Genomic DNA, 9,599 nt, shown 5'->3' with positions numbered 1-9,599 from the left:
TGTAGATATTCTAAACTGAGTTAGTTCATATAAGGAAATATGTAAATTGAAATAAATGAGGCCCTAATCTACAGATTTCACATGACTGGAAATACAGATTTGCATCTGTTGATCAGATACATTTTCAGCTTCCAGGAATTGTGTACAGATCCTTGAGACATGATTCCGTGCATTATCATGCTAAAACATGAGGTGATGACGGCGGAGGAATGGCACGACGATGGGCCTCAGGATCTCATCATGGTATCTCTGTGCATTCAAATTGCCATCGATAAAATGCAAATGTGCTCGTTGTCTGTAGCTTATGCCTGCCCATACAATAACCCCACCGTCACTATGGGGACCTCGGTTAACAACATTGACATCGGCAAACTGCTTGCCCACACAATGCCATACAGGCTGTCTGCCATCTGCCCGGTACAGTTGAAACTGGGATTCATCCGTGAAGAGCACACTTCTCCACTGTTCCAGTGGCCATCGAAGGTGAGCATTTTCCCACTATAGTTGGTTACGACGCTGAACTCCAGTCAGGTCAAGACCCTGTTGAGGACGACAAGCACGCAGATGAGCTTCCCTGAGACGGTTTCTGACAGTTTGTGCAAACCCAGTTTCATCAGCTGTCCTGGTGGCTAGTTTCAGACGATACTGCAGGTGAAGAAGCCAGATGTGGAGGTCCTGGGCTCGTGTGGTTACATATGGTCTGTGGTTGTGAGGCCCATTAAACGTACTGCCAAATTCTCTAAAACGGAGGCGGCTTATGGTAGAGAAATTAACTTAATTCTCTGCAACAGCTCTGGTGGACATTCCTGCAGTCAGCATGCCAATTGCACATTCAACTTGAGACTTGTGGCATTTTAGTAGCCTTGTATTGTCCCCTAGCACAAGGTGCACCTGTGTAACGATCATGCTGTTAAATCAGCTTCTTGATATGCCACACCTGTCAGATGGATTATCTTGGCAAAGGAGAAATGCTCACTAATGGGGATGTAAACAGATCTGTGCAAAAAAGTTGAGAAAAGCTTTGTGTGTATGGAAAACTTCTGGGATCTTTTATTTCAGCTTATGAAACATGGGACCAAATGTTTACATGTTAACCAACACTTTACAAAGCTAAATGTTAGCGATTCCCATTACACAAGCTTGAACATTTAGCTCTATGCTAACCTCACCAGGTGGCAGTGATTATTTCCTGTAAAAAAAAAACGTATCAGCCTATCAAGACCTTTAACTTTTTCTCCACAAACCAATGGCATTTCTTAAAATAGGACAACTTGGCCACCAGAGGAATACATTTAAACCTCAATTGAAGGTTCACTTTTGTTCCTCTTCACTTGGTCTGTCTCAAATGTAGATTGACAATATTACATAATCGTCGCATCCTTGACTAGGAGACTTACTAAAGTAACATTTTTGTATATATGTCAAAGTCCCACGTTTTTGCTTATCCGTTTCACATACATCCTTGTGCTTTTACGAAAAAAAAGATGAGGTCTGTACAACATTTAAATTGAATGTACATTGAAAAAAAAGAAGCAAAAATCAGTGTCATGGAATTGTCATGTAAGGTAACCATCATTGCTTTCCAGTTGGCAAACAGCGCAGAAGCGGTTTAGTAAACGCCAGTGTATATTAACCGCGGGTTCGAACACCCCTCGCTGCAAGCCTTTTCGGTAAGGAAAATACTGTTCACTGCTGTTCCACATGTGACGAAGTGGATGATTATAATACACATATCATTGTATATGTAGGTGTAGGCCTACACGTCTATGTAATAGAGCTTATACTATAGTAGAATCGATTATTTATGTAGCGGTGCCAGTAGCATATGTACCGGTCTGCATTTTTACATTGAATTAATGGATTTCACATGAGGGTTCTCACACATTGTCGAAGTAAATTGAACTGTACCATACAAAGTCCCATATGCATTAATACGTTAAAGCATAAGGAGGACACTATCTGACGTGAATGAATGTAGACTATTGCTATATTCGTGATCGGAATTCCTATATTACAGAATATGAGAATCAGAGTTGGATATCTTTGTCAAATATAAGTAATTCACCATCTGATACTGATAAGTGTCTTCCTCCATTAAGACTGTCGATTTTGAATATTTTACATACAGTAGGCTAAGTGTGGGTTCGGGTCCGGACTCACAATACATTATTATTATTATTTTTAAATAACTGCAATACTCCCATCTGTTGGATGATAGTGAGAGTGTAACCTGTAATCCTACTCTATTACACTTGAATGCTCGTCAAGTCAAATAACGTGACGAAGTAGATTATTATAAATATACATATAAAACGTAGGTCTACATTTACAAGTCCATATAATATAGCCTATGCAATATGATTATTAGGCCATAGCAGATTGTTTGTCTGCAAGGCTGAAGAAAAAGGTAGGTCCTTATTATATGATTTATTCATCTTAAATTTCAAGCTGTAGGCTACGTCCCTTCTTAACACAAAATAAATGGAATTTCAAAGGGGGGAAAATCTCAAGTGAGATTCGAACCGAGCTAGTCACTCTACACAGCAATTTGACCAGTAAGTCAAATACACGTGATGTAGTTGCTATGATTATCAGTATGCGGTTATACGTCCAAGAAAAAGTGTTGAAACACATCCAACTACGTTGACGATTTTAATTTGTAAAAACACAAATTATTACAGGAAATAATCAAGGCCACCTGGTGAGATTAGCATAGGACTAAATGTGCAAGATTATGTAATGGGAACAGCTAACAGCCTTTAATCATGTGCAACTACGTCAATGATTTTAATTGGCGGATGCTTCAATTTAACCTCAAATTTGTGCAAATATTCTATCGGAGCGTTTACCCAACCCCACAACCTGGTTACAGAATGACTTCATGGTTGTGAAACCCATCATGATGGGAAAGAGGGATACCTAGTCAATTGTACAACAATGCATTAATGTGTCTGACGCATTGTAGAGATGTGTGTAAATATAAATCCACTATGATAAGACAGACAAACCTGTCAGACAGACAAACCTGACTAAACTATTTGGACGTATAGAGTAGGTGTTTGTTAGTGTGGGTATATTTAGTAAGTGTATACTGGTTATAACGCGCTGTCGGGTGTATGCAGAATAGGGTGAGATCAGATGTGATGTACAGTACCAGTAACCACCTACTCATTTTTTAAATTACTATTTTCTACATTGTAGAATAATAGAAGACGTCAACTATGAAATAACACGTAGAATCGTGTAGTAACCAAACAAGTGTTAAACAAATTCTTCAAAGTAGCCACCCTTAATAGCTTTGCATTCTCTCAACCAGCTTCATGAGGTAGTCACCTGGAATGCCTTTCAATTAACAGGTGTGGCTTGTTCAAAGTTAATTTGTGGAATTAATTTCCTCCTTAATGCGCTTGAGCCAATCAGTTGTGTTGTGACAAGGTAGGTGGTGGTATACAGAAGATAGCCCTATTTGGTAAAAGACCAAGTCCATATTATGGTGAGAACAGCTCAAATAAGCAAAGAGAAACGACAGTCCATCATTACTTTAAGAAATGAAGGTCAGTCAATGCGGAACATAAAGAACTTTGAAGTGCAGTCGCAAAAAACATCAAGCAGTATGATGATACCCAGAGTTACCTCTGCTGCATGGGATGTCATTAGAGTCAACTGCACCTCAGATTGCAGCCCAAATAAATGATTCACAGTGTTCAAGTAACAGGCATCTGGCCTTCATGGTCGAATTGCTGCAAAGAAATCACTACTAAAGGACACCACTAAGAGAGAGACTTGCTTGGGCCAAGAAACACGAGCAATGGACATTAGACCGGTGGAAATCTGTCCTTTGGTCTGATGAGTCCAAATCGGAGATTTTTTTGTTCCAACCGCCGTGTTTTTGTGAGACGAAGAGTAGGTGAACGGATGATCTCCACATGTGTGGTTCCCACCGTGAAGCATGGAGGTGTGATGGTGCTTTGCTGGTGACACTGTCAGTGATTTATTTAGAATTTAAGGCACATTTAACCAGCATGGCTACCACAGCATTCTGCGGTGATATGTCATCCCATCTGGTTTGTGCTTATTGGGACGATCATTTGTTTTTCAAGAGGACAATGATCCAACACACCTCCAGGCTGTGTAAGGGCTATTTGACCAAGAAGGAGAGTGATGGAATGCTGCATCAGATGACCTGGTCTCCACAATCACCTGACCTCAACCCAGTTGAGATGGTTTGGGGTAATTTGGATGGCAGAGTGAAGGAAAATCAGCCAACAAGTGCTCAGCATATGTGGGAAATCCTTCAAGACTGTTAGAAAAGCATTCCTCGTGAAGCACGTTGAGAGAGTGTGCAAAGCTGTCATCAAGGCAAAGGGTGGCTACTTTGAAGAATCTCATATTTATTTGTTTAACACTTTTTTAGTTTTTTGGTTACTACATGTGTTATTGTATAGTTTATGTCTAAACAATTATTCAACAATGTAGAAAATAGTCAAATAAAGAAACCCTTAAATGAGTAGGTATTTCCAAACGTTTGACTTGTACCGAATACTAAAGAATCACCAAAATGGGACTTTTCATTCTATTGAACATAAACACATTTTAAATACATAATTAAAAATGAAACAGGCATTTCCTAACATCATATTGACTATTCAGTACAAACACTATGTAACAGACTTTTTAGGCTTATATATCACACAATGTCTGGATGCAATATTCTAACCAGTAATATTCAACAATGAAATCTGTTAATCTCATTATTCCAAATGCATCTGTGGATCTTTTCTGCAGACAACAATGAAAATGAATCTGTCTTTGATGCAGGGGTTGATCTAAATGTAATAAGCTATAAAGTAGAATGGTTTACATTTTATAGAGTGGGATGGTTTTTCTGCTGGTGTATCCTGAGGTAGGTCCTCTCTGGGAACCTCTTTCCGCAATGCGTACAGGCAAACGGCCTTTCCCCTGTGTGGACCTTCAGGTGCCTCTTCAGGCTGCCAGCCTGGGTGAAGCGCATGTGACACTGGGGGCAGCTGTAGGGTTTCTCCCCTGTGTGGACCCTCTGGTGCCTCTTCAGGTCACCAGCCTGGGTGAAGCGCATGTGACACTGGGAGCAGCTGTAGGGTTTCACCCCTGTGTGGACCCTCTGGTGGATCTCCACCTTCTGGGAGCAGCTGAAGCCTTTGTTACAGAAAATGCAGAGGAACCGTTTCTCTTTAATATTGCCTGATGTTGCTCCTCCTCCCGGAGCCTGGGCTCTGGCCCTGTCGTTTGAGTTCAATACCTGATCGAAAGGGACGAGGCCGTTTGAATCGGAATGCCCCATTGAGGTGGACACTGGCTCACGATCCCTGAATGAGTGTAAAGGGGAGTGGGTTGCGACTATTGGATTTGTCTCTAAGTTTCCCCTGTAATCTAAGCAATATCTGCCTTGTGAGTGTCCGTCTCCTAGGTGACTATCTGGATTCCATGTGGGAGGAACATCGCCCTCCACTTTCACAGTCACCTCATCTACGACCAGACCCTCCCCTTTCTTATTTAGGCACTGTTCAGAGTATACACTACTACTGTACAGGTTCCAGTTCCCTCTAGACAGATCAGTCTGTGTCTCTAATCCCAAGGCCATGTTGCCAGGGTCCATTTCTGTAGTGTAAGAACAAGACGGATCATCACCGCCAGTGTCTAACACGTCACTATCACCATGGGAATGAACTATCCTTTGGCTATGGGGAAATACCGGTATATACTCTGAGCCAGGAGCAGGAGGACAGGCCAGTCTCCTCAGCCTCTCTGGGTCTGATCTGTGGTCAGATCCTGTGTGTAAAAGCCTGTGTGTTACAGTTAAAGTCTCAGTGTCTGCCTCTGACTTGAGGATGGCGTTCCGCGTTCCACTGACCTCTGTGATACTGCATTGGGTCTTGGGCTGCGCTGGGGCAGTGGTGGGGTCCTCTGTGGCTACAAGGGGCGCTCCATCCACCCCAGTCTGGATTTCTCTGCTGTGCTGTGGGCACTCATCTCCTTCAGATCTCTCTAGTTTGACCCCAGGACCTGCAGCCTCTGCAGACTGACAAGACGAGGTTATACATTAGTTGAGTTGCCATAGGGCCTCACAAGCTCCCTTATGGCAGATAAATGAGGATGTACATGTAAGCAAGTGAATAGATCAGGGGAGCCTTTCTGAAATAAATGGGCCAGATTTGATTTGCAAAAGAATTTTTTTTAATGCAACACTAACCTCTATCACAATAACATGCTGGGTTGAGGTTCCACTCCCCTCATCAACAGTGATTGGTTGGTCATCTCTCCATGTATTGTGTCCCACTGGCTTCACAGAGATCCTGTGTCCTCCAGTGAGATGTCCTTCACCTGAGCGAGTGATTGGGGGAAAAGAGGTGGATAGGTTAGCTACTATCAATGCTCAACGGTATGTTGTACCCTATTGACACTGTCTAGAATTGGCAAGGATATAAGGTAACACTTATACCTTCTTGATATACTATTTATTGATGTATTATGTTCCATGCATCAAATTGTTTTCATCGAGGAAATAATAACAAAAGCAGTAAATCAAGAATCTGGTTAGAATATGATAGTGTCTTTGTGCTAGATAGCTAAGTAATTAGGGGAATTAATACATACCATCCAAAAATTGACCAAGATCCTATTTTGGACACCTGAACACATGTGCAGAGGGGCTACAGACTAACACCAGATAATGTGATTTAACCAAAACACTTGGTATCTATTGTACTAGTAGTTACAGGTGTGGCAATACAAAATGTAGCCAGAGATTTTTCAACTAATCCGGTATTGGCGATACTATCTTCATCCTCAATTAGTGCAAACAGGAGTCTCATAAAATGTCTGTCCGGTCTGTTTGAATTTAGAAAATGTTCCATTATTAAAATAAATCATTTTTGGGGGTCCATTTAAGTAATCCAACAATGTTCATTCCTGTCTTTTTCAAATCTTCTCTCACTGGTTGAGTTCGTTTTGAATGACCCACCAGAGTTTGGGCATTTTAGACCATTCCATTGGTCCATAAATGAATCTCCACTGACCAGGTGCACCGCCAAGCAAAATTAACTTCACCATTGATTGAGACCGGTGAGTCCACCCCAAACTGTCTAACGTCATGACGACAGACACCGGTCTTGGTTACTTCATGGGCCAAAAATCGGATTGAATTTAGAAAATGTACAGTTTTTAAAATGAAACGGACTCCCTGCAACTGGACACAAACATTTTATTAGACTCCGTTTCCACACATCGAGGACGAAGATAGTATCGCCAATACCAGGTGAGAATAGTTCATATCTGGCGACGTTTTGTATAGCCACACATGTAACTACGAGTATAATGGTCCAAAAATGTTTGGTTGAATCACATTCATTATCTGGTGATACAATCTGTGCAGAGGGAAACGGGGAGATAGGCACTGTGCTATACACTAGGGGCGACAGGCAGCGCACCCTCGTCCTCCTGCAAAAACGTACCTCTTGCCATTCCTCTGTATCGATCGAGGATCTTGACACTACTGGAACGACTGGCGAGGACGCGCTCTCGCATTGTCCTCTCTGCGCGCTCCCGTGCCACCTTCAGTTCCAGTAGTTTCCTTCGTAATGTCCTGTTTTCTTTCTGGCTTTGAGTTATTTCCACACGAAACACTGCATAGTCGTCGTCTACGAGTTTACAGATCTCTGCCACGGCTGCATTTGCTAACACCTCCATGATGGAGGCTATTTGAGTGTGAAAAACCATACAGTTAGCCATTGTTAGCAGCTATCTAGATAACATCTATCAACCAAGCCCCGTCTCCAACGCGAATTAAAGATGACCTAGGGTAAGTATGTGATGCAGTGCAGTTAAGTCATATTTAGACTTCCTGGGTGTTAACAAGCGTCTAAATCACAACAATAAAAACGTTAATAAAAACATAAATGTTTTTACCACACTGAAGCAGGCAAGAATAACTAGCTAAGTACTTCCAGGTCACGGATTTTTGGAATCCTTCAAAATAAGAATCCTTTCCTATTACTTTGTACATTAATAATTAAGGCGAAAATGTGCAGAATTATCGATATGTTATACTAGTTATCATACAACCAATAAGTACAAGTATTTCTAAAATATATTTTGATTGTATTTAATTTTATGTTTTCAATCCTAAATGGTCAATGTTTTTTTTTGTGTGTGTACTATTATTTATTGCACCTTACATAGTTTTCTGTATGCAGTAAAAGGTGGATCCATTTTATTCAGGGTCACTTTAGTTTCAAATCCACAGAGTTAACACCCAGAGGAATTTGCTGCTCATTTTGCGGCCCTTTAGAGTGGCCAATCAGCTTGAATCCAATTTTTTTTTTCATATTGGACATACATATTACGGTCCCGCTTTAAATTACGTTCAGTTCATAGCCTTCATAAGCACTACACAGGGCTCCCGAGTGGCGCAGCATCTCAGTGGAAGAGGCGTCACTGCTGTCCCTAGTTCGAATCCAGGCTGCATCACATTTGGCCGTGATTGGGAGTCCCATAGGGCGGCGCACAATTGGCCCAGCGTCGTCCGGGTTTGGCCGGGTAGGCCGTCATTGTAAATAATACTTTGTTCTTAAACTGACTGGCCTAGTGAAATAAAGGTTAAATATATATATTTTTTTAAATACATGCTTAAAAGCATCTATAACCATATGTCATTCTTTATAAAAGGTTCATAAATGTGGCATAACTATGTGACAATCACCAATGTCAAATGTGACATATGATATAAACATGCGCTTTATAAAGGGTGACATGTTGTGCGGAAGGTCTGGTGGACCAATGCATCAAACTCGGCCTTCATTGGTTAGGTTTAAAATCACTTAAGAAAATCATTGTGGAAATGGGCAGGGTTTAGCCATAATTATGACTTTGTTTAGTGATGATGACATATGTTATACTAAAGTAAGGTCACTCCCGCTAAGGCCAACTTTGAATGGTTGATATCCCAGGTTTATACAGTATGTGCTGTGTGTGCAATAGCCTAAGGACGACGTTACGCCAAGAAACACTTACCTTGATGAAAGCCCCCAACCGAAAGAAATTGAAAGTGTCTTTCTTCTGGAACCAAGTTACATGTTCCTCAGTACAGAAACACACACACACACACACAACAAAAACGAGCCATATGCGCGGTGCTGGGCCCAGTCAGGTCTTTAACACATTTATCCACTCCCCCACTGGAAGATCAGTCTCAAAATGTTGGCAACATTGTAACAGGTTATAATCAAGCCCTGGTCTCCAGCATGGGAACACTAGAGTAGAGTAATACCTGGTGCGGTAATTTCAGGTTGGACTACTCCCAAATCTTCTTGGTTCTGACACACACACACATTTTGCAGGTCCATCAACCCATTTTAAATACTTATCACACCATACAATAACCTGTGGATCATGACAACCTTCATAAATCAGCAGACTGTAAATAACCTATTTATTGACACTGTAGTGTCCTGTAATACTTAGTCATTCATAACGCATCCATAAAGATGCTATAATGCATGACGCTGTATTTAATTTAAAGTCAGACCCCTTTGGTCATTTATAACACATACATAAAGCCATAA

This window comes from Salvelinus fontinalis, chromosome 42, assembly GCF_029448725.1.
Source record: "Salvelinus fontinalis isolate EN_2023a chromosome 42, ASM2944872v1, whole genome shotgun sequence".
In the NCBI taxonomy this organism is placed as follows: Eukaryota; Metazoa; Chordata; class Actinopteri; order Salmoniformes; family Salmonidae; genus Salvelinus; species Salvelinus fontinalis.
Note: the sequence above shows the minus strand (reverse complement) of the source record.